Raw genomic sequence first — 6,000 nt, forward strand, 5'->3', positions numbered from 1 at the left:
CATTTGTGCCTCAAAAAGTAATAATCTTCTGTCCAAATGAAAATAAAATGCTGGTATGCTTGGAATTAGGTATCGCCTAAGCAGAATGTCCTGAAAGATGTTCCTTTATGAAGCTGTTACTTGTTTCTTTTTTTTCCCTCTCTTGGAGTGTATGAGATTTTCATTACAAAATTACAAGTGGCACCTGTTGTAGTAAGTCATATCTGCACTACAAGTATCTGTGCTAACCATAAACATGACCCAAGGCATATTAGTCAGCCATAAAGAATCACTTGTCAAATAAAGCCTGTCTGCAGGAGGACAGAAGATGCTTCCAGAAATTCAGTAAGCGTCAGGTCCCTGCTGCCACTGCCACTGCTCCTTCAAAGGCATGTTAATTAAACAAGATGCAAAGAAAATAAATCTGTCATGTTCTTGTGGTCAGAATCCAGGGAGAGGTAATGGATGATGACTTAAATGGTTTCTGAAAGCTTTGGTTTGTTTTTCTTTTTAAAGAAATAGTTCAATATATACCAAGTTCATTGAAATGAAACTGAAAGGATATTTTAACTTTCTCCTTGTGTGTAGCTCCTCCTTTGATACTGCAGAAACACAGAAGATAATGGGCTGGTGTGCATGTCTCAAACACTGATAGCTGGCTGTGTGCTTATGCTAGAAGATAAAGAACTAACTTATACCAGTTTTCATAGCAAGTGTGTAATTTACTAATAAAATTTCGTACGTTCTGCAGGTCCTCCAACTTTTGTAGTTTTTTTTCAAGTGAGCATCTACTAAACTCAGAAGCTCCCTTCTCCTTAAGGATGGGATGTCACAGGATATTAGACATATCACTGTATCAGGAGCTGTTCCAAGTATATCCATCTCACAAATAAGTGACTGTGCAGCTCAGGGAAAAAGAGCTTTCTAATCCCATTGGGTTTCATAAAAAGAGTATACTCTTACTCAAACTTTGGTTACTGAAATCACTCAGATTTTGATTCACCTGGCCAGAGACAAAATATTGTAATTGAAGCTGATAGTGACACAGTGATTAACAGAGTCCTACAGTTTCACTGTTAATGTTAAGAGCATCCATAAGAATCACTTTGCTTAAGACTCACTTGTAAGGACTCAAAGGAAGTTGCAGTATCAGGCTCAAACCATATCTAATTCTAATTTATGTATTTTATTGCAAGTTCTTGTGTTGACCCTTAAATCTAGTACCAATCACAGTCCAAACACAATGTGCAGTAATTGAAAAATAATTGTATTTTCATTTTTATTACTCTTTCAAAACTATAACTTCTCTTGACTATAATGTATGCCAAAAGTTTGCCAAAGTGTCCTTTTTCTACAGAGCACAGCGTACCCAAAATAATAAAGAATTTGTCAATAGCATCAGGATCCCAGAGGATGACTTAGGTAACTCTAAAAATTATATTCCTAACAGAAAATGACAAATACTTGCAAGAAATATGGATTTACGTATAAATGCTGCCTAGTAACTGGGAGTCTATATATATCCATTAAATAACCTAACAGAGCTAGAAGATTGCAAAGTTATCAATGACTCTGGTGTCTACAAATTGATTCACTATTTTACTAACAAAGCCTGGAACTTACTTTGGGGGAAGAGAGACAGCATTTGTGCGGGAGATTAAGTATTACAGTAAGTAGTACCTTGGGTCTTCTATTTTCATCATCCATAGAACAATGGAAAAAGTGTCCTGTGTTGTATTGTGTTGTCATATCTACAAGTCTTAAAAAGAACATTTCCAGAGCTCTTTTTAAGAGCATGAAGTGAAGGGAAATACCAGGTTTGATGAAAATGTGTGATAAGGCTGGGAGTTTATCAGGGAGACCTGAGTTTTTCTCTCTGTTTTCTCATCTTTGCAATAAGGATGAAGAGAGGAGTTTGCTTTTCATGTTGGTATTCTCGCTAGTGAACTTTACCTGCTGAGCACCCTGATTCCCCCTCGGGTGCAGGAGGTGCAGCCCATAGCCCCTGCAGTGGGGCTCCTGCCCCAGGGACACCAGCTGCCAGGCGCTGACTGGGATGGGGGGAGGCACTGTCCTCTCCTCAGACCACATGGACCAAAAGTCCCTCCTGGCCTTCATCACGTTGGCTTTGCTGCATGGGGTCAGGGGAGTGATGTGGGGGCTTTCCTGGGACAGAATTTCTGAGTGAAGGAAGGAGAGCAGAGAGGGTGTGGTTTTAAATTACTTCCCCATGCCAGCGTACCTGTTTTCCATAGGTCTTGCCAAAATGAGCTTTAAATAATGTCAGACAGTTTATACAGACTAATGAAATAAGTCTGTGTTGATGCTGGCACTCGAGCCAGTGTTTCTAAAGGCTGTTTGCTGAGATTGGAGTGCTGCCACAACCCCAGGCACTGGCCTGAAACTATGATGGTAGATAGTAAAGTGACAGGAAAAATAATTCAGAAGGAAGGAGCATCTACCTGGGAAAATGAGTCAAGACCTTGCCTTAGTCTACAGCGCAATTAGAAGGGTTTTATGATCTCTGTCTTTAAGGTCCCAAGTCAGGGGACAAGACAGAAAGCTGGTCTTGATGTGGTCTGATGTGGCCACTGGTGACAGGCCACAGGTGCCCTCCTCAGGAGCATTTGGGGCACTCCAGTCAGTGAGTGCATTTTTGGATTATTATAAAATCTGAAGGTGGCATTTTACTGTAAGTGTCTGATGAAAAAGATAAGAGGGATATCCCAGAGGTCAGCCTGAATTTGGGAATGACAACGTCTCTCCTGCAAGCCTAAGAAATCAGATCAGCTTTGTCCAGGGACTTAGTTACCCATATTAAAATGAACTCCAACAAATCCTGAATTTCTGAAGTGTGCTCATCTATACATAGTTTTATTTCTAAGACCATCTGTCTGGGTCACCATGAAAACTTAGCTGCCTTTATTGTAGTGGTATTACATATCACCTCATTTTGATGCTCGTCTGAATGCTCTGGAGAAAATCCCTATGACAAGGCTGACTAAAAGCTACTCCTCCTGCTCTTGTTTGCTCTAGTTGAGCCTGTGGTTGCAAATATAAAATAAGCATTCTGAAACCAGCTTTTCTTTGATCTGTAGTGAAGTGCATCTCTTCCAGTTAAAGACTGCATGTCAACTTGTAAAATGTGAAGAAATTAAAAGGTGGCATCAGAGTTCCAAACAGTATGGGTAAGGAAGACTGAATATACCAGCAGGCCATTTGCTGTTATTCTAGTGAAAGTCTTCCATTATGAAGAACAGAAGAACTTATTTCTGCTGATGTTGGTACTTGGTGATATTTATTTGCAAGCAGCAGCAGCAGGGTTGTAAAGCCATCTGTTTACAAATCACAGTTTTTAACTTGGGCTTAATCACTCAACTCAAGAATGCAGTAACAAGCTATTTACACCTCTGTGTCTGACAGAAATATGTACTCCTTCCATTCTCTCACATTCCCTCTCTACTTGCTCAGCATCTTCTGTTCTGCCAGAGTCTGTTCTACTAAAAATGCTCTAAAGCAGATCACTTAGCATTTTACTTGGGGACTCAGAGCAGGGTATTTGCTCTTATAAAGATGTCATTTGTCACTGGCAGCTGTCAGGTTTACCAGATCCTTTTGAAACATGGTTTCTGAGCTGACTCCAGTATTCTGGCACTGCAGAGCACACAGCTACAGTGCTCACATTTCACCCTGCCCATTTAGCACTTTCAAAACCTGTGTATGCTACATTTTGCACGTTTCCCTGCATAGCTGCACTTGGTGCATATTCTTATAAATATCTGTCTGCCTCTGGGTGTACAAAACAGGACAAGAGTCACAACAGTTTCTGTGTTCTGATCCCTATGGTGAGTTTTCTCCCAAAGGGCCACAGGTGGTTCCGCCACTTGGGGCTCTCAGTGACTTTTGGAGTAGGTACTGGCTTCACATTCCTCATTCTGCTACTTCCAAGATTTTCTGAACTTTTTTTTAGAAATACTTTTTAGATTAGCCAGTGGGCACCTTACACTACAAGCATGTTTCTATGGAAGCAAAGGACTCCTTTTAACATGTCTGTAGACAATGCAACGATTTCATGGACTTTACACTCTGTGTCTTATGTTGAAACATATTCATAAAACTGTTTATGCCATCTGTCCACAAAGTCTTAAAATTGTATTTGGATTTACTTCTGGAACATGCAACAATGTGAAATAATTTAACTGGATTAGACCCACTGGCCTGAAAGTGCCATTTGCATGGACTAACAATCAGCATTTTGATAATAGGTCCTTTACTTGTAGTTTCCCTCCTCTCCTTTTTATTGCCCTAATTTCCTTCTCTTCTACTTAAACTCAGAAGGAATCTTTTGTTGAAATAGGTAGTGACTGGATGACCAGGAAGATGGGTCTTAGCACTCAGATGGTGATGTCTAGTCCAAGGGCACTCTAGTCCAGCTGCCTCTAAAACCTGACCTAGATCTCTTGATATTAGCAATAATAGAGTTTAATCACACTGGTAATTCATAACACCTCCATTTAATTATTTTATGTTAACAGTAAGGGAATTATACAGCTCCTTTACCAGAGCTATCACACCTTTAAATATGTGGAACTTCTCTGCAATTTAATGAAAGACAAGTTTGAAATCTCAATAATCATCATTCTCTGAGAAAATGAAATATTTTGTTAGAAATTTTGTCCATCAGCCCAGACCATGACAAGAGACTTCAAAGCTCTCATTTGTGTTTCTCTTGATATTAACTGTTTGTGAGTACAGTGATTTGTGCAACATTTGTTGTATGATGGCACTGGATCACCAGTCTGGCTGATTGGGTGAGCAGTGGCACTGGCTTGGAGGGAAAATGCACAGGTGCTTTAACAGCCCCAAGCCAAAATGGGATTCAGTCAAATAACTCATAAAAAAAAATAAAAAATAAAAAAGAGAGCGAAAGCAAAGAAAAATTGCAGGTGGAATGAAGCATAATGCAAAAAGGAAGACCCCTATATTTCTGGGGTCACCCAGTCTAGCAAGTATTAATTCATTTGTGACAGAATCCGTATAGAAGCTGAGGAGGTGAAAAGACCAGAAAATATGTACTGTATGTGCCAATGTTTGCACCATTCAGTGTCGTTCCACTACAACAGACACTGTAATGGGCTGTATTATTTATGTCCTCCATAGCCCTGGTCCCAGCAAAACAAATGCTATCCTTGAGTAACCAGAATATACTGTAGGTCCTCAGTAAGGATGGATAAAGGAGTTAAGTGCTTTAAAGAATATTTGAACTTTTGAGTTCAGAATTTCTATTAGCAGTTTAAAATAAAAAGAATTATTTTCTTATGCCTCAGACCATTAGCTAGTTTTTTTTTTGGTCTTTTTTTTTAAATCTCTTTTAGATTAATTTATTTCACATTGGACAAAATTTGGGAAAAGTCACCAAGAAAAATATCTTAATTAAATCAGTGATTTCACTGTATCAAGAATCCCCTGCTTTCTCTGCTGTTTATTAATGTTTTTCATTTTCAAGCTTTGGTTTCTCCCAGAGTCATCATCAATGACTTGAGAAGTTATTTTGTAGCAGAAGGACCAGCCTGTCTAGACTCTCTGGTCTCCTCTCAAAGGCCACAAAAGCCATGTGTGGCTTTTAAGTCTTACTGTTTTTACAGGTAGGAAATAGATGAGGATTAGTAACCATTATGCACCTCTGGAAAAGAAACAGACAAAAAACCCTTCCTAAAAGGGGACTAATAAGTAAAGAAAAAAGCCAAACAGCTTACAGAGATGGATAAAACCTGGGAACCTTTCTGTGAGCAGACACACTTCAAACTCAGATGTTACAAAGGACTCTCTAGTTTGAACTATCAGAGAAATGGATCGAACAGCACAGTCAGAAGGAAGAAAAGGAGCAGTGGGGCACACACAAGATCAGATTTAGGCAAGAGCAGAATTGTGATGATGCATCAATGAAATGTAGTAACTTAAAAAGGGATTGCCTGGTGAAGGAAAAGAGAGATAACCGGCAGCATCACTTTAAAATCCTCC

Source organism: Poecile atricapillus, chromosome Z (genome assembly GCF_030490865.1).
Source record: "Poecile atricapillus isolate bPoeAtr1 chromosome Z, bPoeAtr1.hap1, whole genome shotgun sequence".
Classification (NCBI taxonomy): Eukaryota; Metazoa; Chordata; class Aves; order Passeriformes; family Paridae; genus Poecile; species Poecile atricapillus.